The following is a 17,010-nucleotide window of genomic DNA, read 5'->3' on the forward strand; positions in this document are numbered from 1 at the left end:
TCCTCACTGACGACCAACACGGGTGTACATCAGGGATGCGTGATTAGCCCAAAGCTCTACTCACTCCACACCCATGACTTTGTGGCTAGGCACAATTGAAATGCTCTCTGCAAGTTTGCCAATGACACCACGATCGTTGGCAGCATCACAGACAGCAATGAGGGAGATAGATCAGCTAGTTGAGGGATCCACTCAATGTTAGCAAAACCAAGGACATTTTGTGGACTTCAAGAGGAAATCAGGAGAACACGAATGAGTCCTCATTATGGGGTCAACAGTGAAGAGGGTCAAGAACTTCCAAGTCCTGGGTGTCATCATCTCTGAGGATCTGTCCTAGAGCCTCCATGTTAATGCAATCATGAAGAAGGCTCACCAGAAGCTTTACTTTGTGAGGAATTTGAGGAGATTTGTTATGTCACTGAAAACTCTCAAACTTCCACAAGTGTACTGTGGAGAGCATTCTGGTTGGTTGCATCAATGCCTCTTATGGAGGCACCAACTCTCAGGAAAAGAAAAAACTCCAGAGAGTTGTTAATTTGGCCTGTGACATCACAGGCACCAGTCTTCACTCCATCAAGGAAATCTGCAAGAGGCGGTGTCTTATCTTCAAGGACCCCCACCACCCAGACTATGCCCTCTTCACTCTTCTACCATCAGGAAAAAGGTGCAGGAGTCTGAAGACAAACACTCAGTGACACCAAGAGAGTTTCTTCCCATTGGCCATCAGATTTCTGAATTAAAAATAAACCATGGGCACTACTTTACTTTGACTTTATCTTGCACTATTTTTATTTATTTTGTCATGTGGTTTTTATAAATGTTTGCCCTCTGATGCGGCTGCAAACAACATATTTTGTGATATGTTCATGACAATGAATTTTGATTTTTGTCCCTGTCTCTCTCAACCTATCCTAGCCACGTATGTATCCATCCAAGCGTACACTTTGCAATCATTCTTTTCTCAACCACCTTCTCTGGCAGCCTCTTTCATACACTCATCACGTTCTGTAATTACAAAAAAGTTATCCCTCAGGATTTTATTAAATCTTTTCCCCCATCACCTTAACCCCATGTTACCTAACAATTTTTTTCCCCTCCTTTGGGCAAAAGACTGTGTTCACCTGATCTATTCCTCTTGTGATTTTCTAAACTTTTGAGATCATCCCTCATCCTCCTGCACTCCCAAGAAATAAAACCTTGCCTGCTCAACCTTTTCCCTACAGCTCAGTCCTCCGAGTTCTGGCAACATCCATGTAAATCTCTGCACCCTCTCCCCTTGAGAACAGTCTTCATTGTCTACAATAGCAGGCACTTTAGTGTCATCTGCATAAGTGGTAATCATGTCATGTACATTATCTTTTAAGTCAGTGATCTACATGACAAGCAGCACTGAACCTTGTGGCGCACCACTAGTCACAGGCTTCAGACCTGAAAAGCAACCTTCCAGTATCATACTCATGGAAAAAGCCAATTATCTAATCAATCTGTTATCTCATCTTGGATCCTATGCAATCATCTAACCATCTAGAGCACGCAACCACGTGGAACCTTATCATATGCCTTTCTGTATTCCATATATTCAACATCAGCAGCTCTGCCCTCCTCAACATTCTTGGTCACATCTTCAAAACACAGAATCAGATTTGTGAGACATGAATTTTCATTTATAAAAGCTGAGCTTTTTTGTCTGTAATTCCTCATTGATGATGGATACCATTGCTATGGTCAATTGTTTGAAGGTCTGAAGTCTGTCCAAAAGTAAGGAATGATTATGCATATTTCAAGGGAGTGACTGATAAAATTTAGTGCTGAGAAAACATCACAACAAATGTTTGTTGCATCAGTAATAACAACAAGCAGCAAATCAGGACTAGAATCATACTTTCACAGCAGACAATTCAACAGGACTAGAATCATACTTTCACAGCAGACAATTCAACAGGTCTAGAATCATACTTTCACAGCAGACAATTCAACAGGACTAGAATCATACTTTCACAGCAGACTATTCAACAGGACTAGAATCATACTTTCACTGTAGACAATTCAGCAGGACTAGAATCATACTTTCACTGCAGACAATTCAACAGGACTAGAATCACACTTTCACTGTAGACAATTCAGCAGGACTAGAATCATACTTTCACTGTAGACAATTCAACAGGACTAGAATCATACTTTCACTGCAGACAATTCAACAGGACAAGAATCATACTTTCACTGTAGACAATTCAACAGGACTAGAATTATACTTTCACTGCAGACAATTCAACAGGACTAGAATCATACTTTCACTGTAGACAATTCAACAGGACTAGAATCATACTTTCACTGTAGACAATTCAACAGGACTAGAATCATACTTTCACTGCAGACAATTCAACAGGACTAGAATCATACTTTCACTGTAGACAATTCAACAGGACTAGAATCATACTTTCAATGTAGACAATTCAACAGGACTAGAATCATACTTTCACAGCAGACAATTCAACAGGACGAGAATCATACTTTCACTGTAGACAATTCAACAGGACTAGAATCATACTTTCACTGTAGACAATTCAACAGGACAAGAATCATACTTTCACAGCAGACAATTCAACAGCACTAGAATCATACTTTCACAGCAGACAATTCAACAGGACTAGAATCATACTTTCACTGTAGACAATTTAGCAGGACTAGAATCATACTTTCACTGCAGACAATTCAACAGGACTAGAATCACACTTTCACTGTAGACAATTCAGCAGGACTAGAATCATACTTTCACTGTAGACAATTCAACAGGACTAGAAACATACTTTCACAGCAGACAATTCAACAGGACTAGAATCATACTTTCACAGCAGACAATTCAACAGGACTAGAATCATACTTTGACAGCAGACAATTCAACAGGACTAGAATCATACTTTCACTGTAGACAATTCAGCAGGACTAGAATCATACTTTCACTGCAGACAATTCAACAGGACTAGAATCACACTTTCACTGTAGACAATTCAGCAGGACTAGAATCATACTTTCACTGTAGACAATTCAACAGGACTAGAATCATACTTTCACTGCAGACAATTCAACAGGACAAGAATCATACTTTCACTGTAGACAATTCAACAGGACTAGAATTATACTTTCACTGCAGACAATTCAACAGGACTAGATTCATACTTTGACTGCAGACAATTCAACAGGACTAGATTCATACTTTCACTGTAGACAATTCAACAGGACTAGAATCATACTTTCAGTGTAGACAATTCAACAGGACTAGAATCATACTTTCACTGCAGATAATTCAACAGGACTAGAATCATACTTTCACTGTAGACAATTCAACAGGACTAGAATCATACTTTCACTGTAGACGATTCAACAGGACTAGAATCACACTTTCACAGCAGACAATTCAACAGGACCAGAATCATACTTTCACTGTAGACAATTCAACAGGACTAGAATCATACTTTCACTGTAGACAATTCAACAGGACTAGAATCATACTTTCACTGTAGACAATTCAACAGGACTAGAATCATAGTTTCACTGTAGACAATTCAACAGGACTAGAATCATACTTTCACTGCAGACAATTCAACAGGACTAGAATCATACTTTCACTGTAGACAATTCAACAGGACTAGAATCATACTTTCACTGCAGACAATTCAACAGGACTAGAATCGTACTTTCACTGTAGACAATTCAACAGGACTTGAATCATAGTTTCACTGTAGACAATTCAACAGGACTAGAATCATACTTTCACAGCAGACAATTCAACAGGACTAGAATCATACTTTCACTGTAGACAATTCAACAGAACTAGAATCATACTTTCACTGCAGACAATTCAACAGGACTAGAATCATACTTTCACTGTAGACAATTCAACAGGACTAGAATCATACTTTCACTGTAGACAATTCAACAGGACTAGAATCATACTTTCACAGCAGACAATTCAGCAGGACTAGAATTATACTTTCACTGCAGACAATTCAACAGGACTAGAATCACACTTTCACTGTAGACAATTCAGCAGGACTAGAATCATACTTTCACTGTAGACAATTCAACAGGACTAGAATCATACTTTCACTGCAGACAATTCAACAGGACTAGAATCATACTTTCACTGTAGACAATTCAACAGGACTAGAATCATACTTTCACTGTGGACAATTCAACAGGACTAGAATCATACTTTCACTGCAGACAATTCAACAGGACTAGAATCATATTTTCACAGCAGACATTTCAACAGGACTAGAATCATACTTTCACTGCAGACAATTCAACAGGACTAGAATCGTACTTTCACTGTAGACAATTCAACAGCACTAGAATCATACTTTCACAGCAGACAATTCAACAGCACTAGAATCATACTTTCACAGCAGACAATTCAACAGGACTAGAATCATACTTTCACTGTAGACAATTTAGCAGGACTAGAATCATACTTTCACTGCAGACAATCCAACAGGACTAGAATCACACTTTCACTGTAGACAATTCAGCAGGACTAGAATCATACTTTCACTGTAGACAATTCAACAGGACTAGAATCATACTTTCACAGCAGACAATTCAACAGGACTAGAATCATACTTTCACAGCAGACAATTCAACAGGACTAGAATCATACTTTGACAGCAGACAATTCAACAGGACTAGAATCATACTTTCACTGTAGACAATTCAGCAGGACTAGAATCATACTTTCACTGCAGACAATTCAACAGGACTAGAATCACACTTTCACTGTAGACAATTCAGCAGGACTAGAATCATACTTTCACTGTAGACAATTCAACAGGACTAGAATCATACTTTCACTGCAGACAATTCAACAGGACAAGAATCATACTTTCACTGTAGACAATTCAACAGGACTAGAATTATACTTTCACTGCAGACAATTCAACAGGACTAGATTCATACTTTCACTGTAGATAATTCAACAGGACTAGAATCATACTTTCACTGTAGACAATTCAACAGGACTAGAATCATACTTTCACTGCAGACAATTCAACAGGAGTAGAATCATACTTTCACTGTAGACAATTCAACAGGACTAGAATCACACTTTCACAGCAGACAATTCAACAGGACCAGAATCATACTTTCACTGTAGACAATTCAACAGGACTAGAATCATACTTTCACTGTAGACAATTCAACAGGACTAGAATCATACTTTCACTGTAGACAATTCAACAGGACTAGAATCATAGTTTCACTGTAGACAATTCAACAGGACTAGAATCATACTTTCACTGCAGACAATTCAACAGGACTAGAATCATACTTTCACAGCAGACAATTCAACAGGACTAGAATCATACTTTCACTGTAGACAATTCAACAGGACTAGAATCATACTTTCACTGCAGACAATTCAACAGGACTAGAATCGTACTTTCACTGTAGACAATTGAACAGGACTTGAATCATACTTTCACTGTAGACAATTCAACAGGACTAGAATCATACTTTCACTGTAGACAATTCAACAGGACTAGAATCATACTTTCACAGCAGACAATTCAGCAGGACTAGAATTATACTTTCACTGCAGACAATTCAACAGGACTAGAATCACACTTTCACTGTAGACAATTCAGCAGGACTAGAATCATACTTTCACTGTAGACAATTCAACAGGACTAGAATCATACTTTCACTGCAGACAATTCAACAGGACTAGAATCATACTTTCACTGTAGACAATTCAACAGGACTAGAATCATACTTTCACTGTAGACAATTCAACAGGACTAGAATCATACTTTCACTGCAGACAATTCAACAGGACTAGAATCATATTTTCACAGCAGACAATTCAACAGGACTAGAATCATACTTTCACTGCAGACAATTCAACAGGACTAGAATCGTACTTTCACTGTAGACAATTCAACAGGACTAGAATCATACTATCACAGCAGACAATTCAGCAGGACTAGAATCATACTTTCACTGTAGACAATTCAACAGGACTAGAATCATACTTTCACTGTAGACAATTCAACAGGACTAGAATCATACTTTCAGTGTAGACAATTCAACAGGACTAGAATCATACTTTCACTGCAGACAATTCAACAGGACTAGAATGATACTTTCACAGCAGACAATTCAACAGGACTAGAATCATACTTTCACTGCAGACAATTCAACAGGACTAGAATCATACTTTCACTGCAGACAATTCAACAGGACTAGAATCATACTTTCACTGCAGACAATTCAACAGGACGAGAATCATACTTTCACTGCAGACAATTCAGCAGGACTAGAATCATACTTTCACTGCAGACAATTCAGCAGGACTAGAATCATACTTTCACTGCAGACAATTCAGCAGGACTAGAATCATACTTTCACAGCAGACAATTCAACAGGACTAGAATCATACTTTCACTGTAGACAATTCAACAGGACTAGAATCATAATTTCACTGCAGACAATTCAACAGGACTAGAATCATACATTCACTGCAGACAATTCAACAGGACTAGAATGATACTTTCACTGTAGACAATTCAACAGGACTAGAATCATACTTTCACTGCAGACAATTCAACAGGACCAGAATCATACTTTCACTGCAGACAATTCAACAGGACGAGAATCATACTTTCACTGTAGACAATTCAACAGGACTAGAATCATAGTTTCACTGTAGACAATTCAACAGGACTAGAATCATACATTCACTGCAGACAATTCAACAGGACTAGAATCATACTTTCACTGTAGACAATTCAACAGGACTAGAATCATACTTTCACTGTAGACAATTCAACATGATTAGAATCATACTTTCACAGCAGACAATTCAACAGCACTAGAATCATGCTTTCACAGCAGACAATTCAACAGGACTAGAATCATACTTTCACTGTAGACAAATTAGCAGGACTAGAATCATACTTTCACTGCAGACAATTCAACAGGACTAGAATCACACTTTCACTGTAGACAATTCAGCAGGACTAGAATCATACTTTCACTGTAGACAATTCAACAGGACTAGAATCATACTTTCACAGCAGACAATTCAACAGGACTAGAATCATACTATCACAGCAGACAATTCAACAGGACTAGAATCATACTTTGACAGCAGACAATTCAACAGGACTAGAATCATACTTTCACTGTAGACAATTCAGCAGGACTAGAATCATACTTTCACTGCAGACAATTCAACAGGACTAGAATCACACTTTCACTGTAGACAATTCAGCAGGACTAGAATCATACTTTCACTGTAGACAATTCAACAGGACTAGAATCATACTTTCACTGCAGACAATTCAACAGGACAAGAATCATACTTTCACTGCAGACAATTCAACAGGACTAGAATTATACTTTCACTGCAGACAATTCAACAGGACTAGATTCATATCTTCACTGTAGACAATTCAACAGGACTAGAATCATACTTTCACTGTAGACAATTCAACAGGACTAGAATCATACTTTCACTGCAGACAATTCAACAGGAGTAGAATCATACTTTCACTGTAGACAATTCAACAGGACTAGAATCATACTTTCACTGTAGACAATTCAACAGGACTAGAATCATACTTTCACAGCAGACAATTCAACAGGACCAGAATCATACTTTCACTGTAGACAATTCAACAGGACTAGAATCATACTTTCACTGTAGACAATTCAACAGGACTAGAATCATACTTTCACTGTAGACAATTCAACAGGACTAGAATCATAGTTTCACTGTAGACAATTCAACAGGACTAGAATCATACTTTCACTGCAGACAATTCAACAGGACTAGAATCATACTTTCACTGTAGACAATTCAACAGGACTAGAATCATACTTTCACAGCAGACAATTCAACAGGACTAGAATCATACTTTCACTGTAGACAATTCAACAGGACTAGAATCATACTTTCACTGCAGACAATTCAACAGGACTAGAATCATACTTTCACTGTAGACAATTCAACAGGACTAGAATCATACTTTCACTGCAGAAAATTCAACAGGACTAGAATCATACTTTCACTGCAGACAATTCAGCAGGACTAGAATCATACTTTCACTGTAGACAATTCAACAGGACTAGAATCATACTTTCACTGCAGACAATTCAACAGGACTAGAATCATACTTTCACAGCAGACAATTCAACAGGACTAGAATCATACTTTCACTGTAGACAATTCAACAGGACTAGAATCATACTTTCACTGCAGACAATTCAACAGGACTAGAATCGTACTTTCACTGTAGACAATTCAACAGGACTAGAATCATACTTTCACTGTAGACAATTCAACAGGACTAGAATCATACTTTCACTGTAGACAATTCAACAGGACTAGAATCATACTTTCACAGCAGACAATTCAACAGGACCAGAATCATACTTTCACTGTAGACAATTCAACAGGACTAGAATCATACTTTCACTGTAGACAATTCAACAGGACTAGAATCATACTTTCACTGTAGACAATTCAACAGGACAAGAATCATAGTTTCACTGTAGACAATTCAACAGGACTAGAATCATACTTTCACTGCAGACAATTCAACAGGACTAGAATCATACTTTCACTGTAGACAATTCAACAGGACTAGAATCATATTTTCACAGCAGACAATTCAACAGGACTAGAATCATACTTTCACTGTAGACAATTCAACAGGACTAGAATCATACTTTCACTGCAGACAATTCAACAGGACTAGAATCATACTTTCACTGTAGACAATTCAACAGGACTAGAATCATACTTTCACTGCAGAAAATTCAACAGGACTAGAATCATACTTTCACTGCAGACAATTCAGCAGGACTAGAATCATACTTTCACTGTAGACGATTCAACAGGACTAGAATCATACTTTCACTGCAGACAATTCAACAGGACTAGAATCATACTTTCACAGCAGACAATTCAACAGGACTAGAATCATACTTTCACTGTAGACAATTCAACAGGACTAGAATCATACTTTCACTGCAGACAATTCAACAGGACTAGAATTGTACTTTCACTGTAGACAATTCAACAGGACTAGAATCATACTTTCACTGTAGACAATTCAACAGGACTAGAATCATACTTTCACTGTAGACAATTCAACAGGACTAGAATCATACTTTCACAGCAGACAATTCAGCAGGACTAGAATTATACTTTCACTGCAGACAATTCAACAGGACTAGAATCACACTTTCACTGTAGACAATTCAGCAGGACTAGAATCATACTTTCACTGTAGACAATTCAACAGGACTAGAATCATACTTTCACTGTAGACAATTCAACAGGACTAGAATCATACTTTCACTGTAGACAATTCAACAGGACTAGAATCATACTTTCACTGTAGACAATTCAACAGGACTAGAATCATACTTTCACTGCAGACAATTCAACAGGACTAGAATCATATTTTCACAGCAGACAATTCAACAGGACTAGAATCATACTTTCACTGCAGACACTCAACAGGACTAGAATCGTACTTTCACTGTAGACAATTCAACAGGACTAGAATCATACTTTCACAGCAGACAATTCAGCAGGACTAGAATCATACTTTCACTGTAGACAATTCAACAGGACTAGAATCATACTTTCACTGTAGACAATTCAACAGGACTAGAATCATACTTTCAGTGTAGACAATTCAACAGGACTAGAATCATACTTTCACTGCAGACAATTCAACAGGACTAGAATCATACTTTCACAGCAGACAATTCAACAGGACTAGAATGATACTTTCACTGCAGACAATTCAACAGGACTAGAATCATACTTTCACTGCAGACAATTCAACAGGACTAGAATCATACTTTCACTGCAGACAATTCAACAGGACGAGAATCATACTTTCAATGCAGACAATTCAGCAGGACTAGAATCATACTTTCACTGTAGACAATTCAGCAGGACTAGAATCATACTTTCACTGCAGACAATTCAGCAGGACTAGAATCATACTTTCACAGCCGACAATTCAACAGGACTAGAATCATACTTTCACAGCAGAAAATTCAACAGGACTAGAATCATACTTACACAGCAGACAATTCAACAGGACTAGAATCATACTTTCACTGTAGACAATTCAACAGGACTAGAATCATACTTTCACTGCAGACAATTCAACAGGACTAGAATCATACATTCACTGCAGACAATTCAACAGGACTAGAATGATACTTTCACTGTAGACAATTCAACAGGACTAGAATCATACTTTCACTGCAGACAATTCAACAGGACTAGAATCATACTTTCACTGCAGACAATTCAACAGGACGAGAATCATACTTTCACTGTAGACAATTCAACAGGACTAGAATCATAGTTTCACTGTAGACAATTCAACAGGACTAGAATCATACATTCACTGCAGACAATTCAACAGGACTAGAATCATACTTTCACTGTAAACAATTCAACAGGACTAGAATCATACTTTCACTGTAGACAATTCAACAGGACTAGAATCATACTTTCACAGCAGACAATTCAACAGCACTAGAATCATACTTTCACAGCAGACAATTCAACAGGACTAGAATCATACTTTCACTGTAGACAATTTAGCAGGACTAGAATCATACTTTCACTGCAGACAATTCAACAGGACTAGAATCACACTTTCACTGTAGACAATTCAGCAGGACTAGAATCATACTTTCACTGTAGACAATTCAACAGGACTAGAATCATACTTTCACAGCAGACAATTCAACAGGACTAGAATCATACTTTCACAGCAGACAATTCAACAGGACTAGAATCATACTTTGACAGCAGACAATTCAACAGGACTAGAATCATACTTTCACTGTAGACAATTCAGCAGGATTAGAATCATACTTTCACTGCAGACAATTCAACAGGACTAGAATCACACTTTCACTGTAGACAATTCAGCAGGACTAGAATCATACTTTCACTGTAGACAATTCAACAGGACTAGAATCATACTTTCACTGCAGACAATTCAACAGGACAAGAATCATACTTTCACTGTAGACAATTCAACAGGACTAGAATTATAATTTCACTGCAGACAATTCAACAGGACTAGATTCATACTTTCACTGTAGACAATTCAACAGGACTAGAATCATACTTTCACTGTAGACAATTCAACAGGACTAGAATCATACTTTCACTGCAGACAATTCAACAGGACTAGAATCATACTTTCACTGTAGACAATTCAACAGGACTAGAATCATACTTTCACTGTAGACAATTCAACAGGACTAGAATCATACTTTCACAGCAGACAATTCAACAGGACCAGAATCATACTTTCACTGTAGACAATTCAACAGGACTAGAATCATACTTTCAATGTAGACAATTCAACAGGACTAGAATCATACTTTCACTGTAGACAATTCAACAGGACTAGAATCATACTTTCACTGTAGACAATTCAACAGGACTAGAATCATACTTTCACTGTAGACAATTCAACAGGACTAGAATCATACTTTCACAGCAGACAATTCAACAGGACCAGAATCATACTTTCACTGTAGACAATTCAACAGGACTAGAATCATACTTTCACTGTAGACAATTCAACAGGACTAGAATCATACTTTCACTGTAGACAATTCAACAGGACTAGAATCATAGTTTCACTGTAGACAATTCAACAGGACTAGAATCATACTTTCACTGCAGACAATTCAACAGGACTAGAATCATACTTTCACTGTAGACAATTCAACAGGACTAGAATCATACTTTCACAGCAGACAATTCAACAGGACTAGAATCATACTTTCACTGTAGACAATTCAACAGGACTAGAATCATACTTTCACTGCAGACAATTCAACAGGACTAGAATCATACTTTCACTGTAGACAATTCAACAGGACTAGAATCATACTTTCACTGCAGAAAATTCAACAGGACTAGAATCATACTTTCACTGCAGACAATTCAGCAGGACTAGAATCATACTTTCACTGTAGACAATTCAACAGGACTAGAATCATACTTTCACTGCAGACAATTCAACAGGACTAGAATCATACTTTCACAGCAGACAATTCAACAGGACTAGAATCATACTTTCACTGTAGACAATTCAACAGGACTAGAATCATACTTTCACTGCAGACAATTCAACAGGACTAGAATCGTACTTTCACTGTAGACAATTCAACAGGACTAGAATCGTACTTTCACTGTAGACAATTCAACAGGACTAGAATCATACTTTCACTGTAGACAATTCAACAGGACTAGAATCATACTTTCACAGCAGACAATTCAGCAGGACTAGAATTATACTTTCACTGCAGACAATTCAACAGGACTTGAATCACACTTTCACTGTAGACAATTCAGCAGGACTAGAATCATACTTTCACTGTAGACAATTCAACAGGACTAGAATCATACTTTCACTGCAGACAATTCAACAGGACTAGAATCATACTTTCACTGTAGACAATTCAACAGGACTAGAATCATACTTTCACTGTAGACAATTCAACAGGACTAGAAGCATACTTTCACTGCAGACAATTCAACAGGACTAGAATCATATTTTCACAGCAGACAATTCAACAGGACTAGAATCATACTTTCACTGCAGACACTCAACAGGACTAGAATCGTACTTTCACTGTAGACAATTCAACAGGACTAGAATCATACTTTCACAGCAGACAATTCAGCAGGACTAGAATCATACTTTCACTGTAGACAATTCAACAGGACTAGAATCATACTTTCACTGCAGACAATTCAACAGGACTAGAATCATACTTTCACTGCAGACAATTCAACAGGACGAGAATCATACTTTCACTGCAGACAATTCAGCAGGACTAGAATCATACTTTCACTGTAGACAATTCAGCAGGACTATAATCATACTTTCACTGCAGACAATTCAGCAGGACTAGAATCATACTTTCACAGCCGACAATTCAACAGGACGAGAATCATACTTTCACTGTAGACAATTCAACAGGACTAGAATCATACTTTCACTGCAGACAATTCATCAGGACTAGAATCATACTTTCACAGCCGACAATTCAACAGGACGAGAATCATACTTTCACTGTAGACAATTCAGCAGACTAGAATCATACTTTCACTGTAAACACGTCAGCAGGACTAGAATCATACTTTCACTGTAGACAATTCAACAGGACTAGAATCATACTTTCAGTGTAGACAATTCAACAGGACTAGAATCATACTTTCACTGTAGACAATTCAACAGGACTAGAATCATACTTTCACTGTAGACAATTCAACAGGACTAGAATCATACTTTCACTGTAGACAATTCAACAGGACTAGAATCATACTTTCACTGTATACAATTCAGCAGGACTAGAATCATACTTTCACTGTAGACAATTCAACAGGACTAGAATCATACTTTCACTGTAGACAATTCAACAGGACGAGAATCATACTTTCACTGTAGACAATTCAGCAGGACTAGAATCATACTTTCACTGTAGACAATTCAGCAGGACTAGAATCATACTTTCACTGCAGACAATTCAACAGGACTAGAATCATACTTTCACAGCCGACAATTCAACAGGACGAGAATCATACTTTCACTGTAGACAATTCAACAGGACTAGAATCATACTTTCACTGCAGACAATTCATCAAGACTAGAATCATACTTTCACAGCCGACAATTCAACAGGACGAGAATCATACTTTCACCGTAGACAATTCAACAGGACTAGAATCATACTTTCACTGCAGACAATTAATCAGGACTAGAATCATACTTTCACTGTGGATAATTCAACAGGACTAGAATCATACTTTCACTGTAGACAATTCAACAGGACTAGAATCATACTTTCACTGCCGACAATTCAACAGGACTAGAATCATACTTTCACAGCAGACAATTCAGCAGGACTAGAATCATACTTTCTTTCTTTGGCTTGGCTTCGCGGACGAAGATTTATGGAGGGGGTAAAAAGTCCACGTCAGCTGCAGGCTCGTTTGTGGCTGACAAGTCCGATGCGGGACAGGCAGACACGATTGCAGCGGTTGCAGGGGAAAATTGGTTGGTTAGGGTTGGGTGTTGGGTTTTTCCTCCTTTGCCTTTTGTCAGTCAGGTAGGCTCTGCGGTCTTCTTCAAAGGAGGTTGCTGCCCGCCAAACTGTGAGGCGCCAAGATGCACGGTTTGAGGCGATATCAGCCCACTGGCGGTGGTCAATATGGCAGGCACCAAGAGATTTCTTTAGGCAGTCCTTGTACCTTTTCTTTGGTGCACCTCTGTCACGGTGGCCAGTGGAGAGCTCGCCATATAACACGATCTTGGGAAGGCGATGGTCCTCCATTCTGGAGACGTGACCCATCCAGCGCAGTTGGATCTTCAGCAGCATGGACTCGATGCTGTCGACCTCTGCCATCTCGAGTACTTCGACGTTAGGGATGTAAGCGCTCCAATGGATGTTGAGGATGGAGCGGAGACAACGCTGGTGGAAGCGTTCTAGGAGCCGTAGGTGGTGCCGGTAGAGGACCCATGATTCGGAGCCGAACAGGAGTGTGGGTATGACAACGGCCCTGTATACGCTTATCTTTGTGAGGTTTTTCTGTTGGTTGTTTTTCCAGACTCTTTTGTGTAGTCTTCCAAAGGCACTATTTGCCTTGGCGAGTCTGTTGTCTATCTCATTGTCGATCCTTGCATCTGATGAAATGGTGCACCCGAGATAGGTAAACTGGTTGACCGTTTTGAGTTTTGTGTGCCCGATGGAGATGTGGGGTGGCTTGTAATCATGGTGGGGAGCTGGCTGATGGAGGACCTCAGTTTTCTTCAGGCTGACTTCCAGGCCAAACATTTTGGCAGTTTCCCCAAAGCAGGACGTCAAGCGCTGAAGAGCTGGCTCTGAATGGGCAACTAAAGCGGCATCGTCTGCAAAGAGTAGTTCACGGACAAGTTTCTCTTGTGTCTTGGTGTGAGCTTGCAGGCGCCTCAGATTGAAGAGACTGCCATCCGTGCGGTACCGGATGTAAACAGCGTCTTCATTGTTGGGGTCTTTCATGGCTTGGTTCAGCATCATGCTGAAGAAGATTGAAAAGAGGGTTGGTGCCAGAACACAGCCTTGCTTCACGCCATTGTTAATGGAGAAGGGTTCAGAGAGCTCATTGCTGTATCTGACCCGACCTTGTTGGTTTTCGTGCAGTTGGATAATCATGTTGAGGAACTTTGGGGGACATCCGATGCGCTCTAGTATTTGCCAAAGCCCTTTCCTGCTCACGGTGTCGAAGGCTTTTGTGAGGTCAACAAAGGTGATGTAGAGTCCATTGTTTTGTTCTCTGCATTTTTCTTGGAGCTGTCTGAGGGCAAAGACCATGTTAGTAGTTCCTCTGTTTGCATCACCCTCATCAGTGTCTATGCTCCAACCCTCCAGGCGGAACCAGCAGAAAAGGACAAGTTCTACACCGACCTGCGCAACCTCATCCAACGCACCCCTACAGCCGACAAGGTTGTCATCCTGGGCGACTTCAACGCTCGTGTCGGCAAAGACTCAGAAACCTGGCAAGGAATCCTGGGCAAGCATGGCGTCGGCAAGTGCAACGACAATGGGCGCCTCCTGTTGGAGCTCTGCGCAGAACAGCGGCTTGTCATTACAAACACCCTTTTTCAGCAGAGGGACAGCCTTAAGACCACCTGGATGCATCCCCGATCCAAACACTGGCACCTCCAGGACTACATCCTGGTGCGAGAAAGTGACAAACGAGATGTGCTCCACACCAGGGTCATGCCTAGCGCGGAATGCCACACTGACCACCGGCTGGTTCGCTGCAAGCTCAACCTTCACTTCAAACCAAAGCCCAGGAACAATAAAGCCCCCAGAAAGAGGTTCAATGTTGGAAACCTGCAGTCAGACGAAGCGAGAGGAAACTTCCAGGCAAACTTCAAAGCAAAGCTCGACGATGCAACCCGCCTCACGGACCCGTCCCCTGAAACCCTCTGGGATCAGTTGAAGACTACCATACTGCAATCCACTGAAGAGGTACTGGGCTTCTCCTCCAGGAAAAACAAGGACTGGTTTGACGAAAACAGCCAGGAAATCCAGGAGCTGCTGGCAAAGAAGCGAGCTGCCCACCAGGCTTACCTTACAAAGCCGTCCTGTCCAGAGAAGAAACAAGCCTTCCGTCGCGCATGCAGCCATCTTCAGCGCAAACTCCGGGAGATCCAAAATGAGTGGTGGACTAGCCTCGCCAAACGAACCCAGCTCAGCGCGGACATTGGCGACTTCAGGGGTTTCTACGAGGCTCTAAAGGCTGTGTACGGCCCCTCACCCCAAGTCCAAAGCCCGCTGCACAGCTCAGACGGCAAAGTCCTCCTCAGCGACAAGATCTCCATCCTCAACCGATGGTCAGAACACTTCCAATCTCTTTTCAGTGCCAACCGCTCAGTCCAAGATTCCGCCCTGCTCCAGCTCCCTCAACAGCCCCTAAGGCTAGAGCTGGATGAGGTTCCCACCCTGGATGAGACATATAAGGCAATCGAACAACTGAAAAGTGGCAAAGCAGCAGGTATGGATGGAATCCCCCCAGAAGTCTGGAAGGCTGGCGGCAAAACTCTGCATGCCAAACTGCATGAGTTTTTCAAGCTTTGTTGGGACCAAGGTAAACTGCCTCAGGATCTTCGTGATGCCACCATCATCACCCTGTACAAAAACAAAGGCGAGAAATCAGACTGCTCAAACTACAGGGGAATCAAGTTGCTCTCCATTGCAGGCAAAATCTTCGCTAGGATTCTACTAAATAGAATAATACCTAGTGTCGCCGAGATATTCTCCCAGAATCACAGTGCGGCTTTCGCGCAAACAGAGGAACTACTGACAATCATACTTTCACTGCAGACAATTCAGCAGGACTAGAATCATACTTTCACTGCAGACAATTCAGCAGGACTAGAATCATACTTTCACTGTAGACAATTC

The 17,010-nt window shown here is 40.1% G+C and overlaps 1 protein-coding gene across 11 annotated transcripts in view; it reads left to right on the forward strand.

Moving 5' to 3' along the window:
- LOC138753854 (tau-tubulin kinase 2-like) overlaps positions 1-17,010 on the forward strand; it is a 250,204-nt gene that overhangs the window by 144,602 nt on the left and 88,592 nt on the right. The window lies entirely within an intron of this gene.

The sequence above is a fragment of the Narcine bancroftii genome, chromosome 2 (genome assembly GCF_036971445.1).
Source record: "Narcine bancroftii isolate sNarBan1 chromosome 2, sNarBan1.hap1, whole genome shotgun sequence".
Taxonomy (NCBI): Eukaryota; Metazoa; Chordata; class Chondrichthyes; order Torpediniformes; family Narcinidae; genus Narcine; species Narcine bancroftii.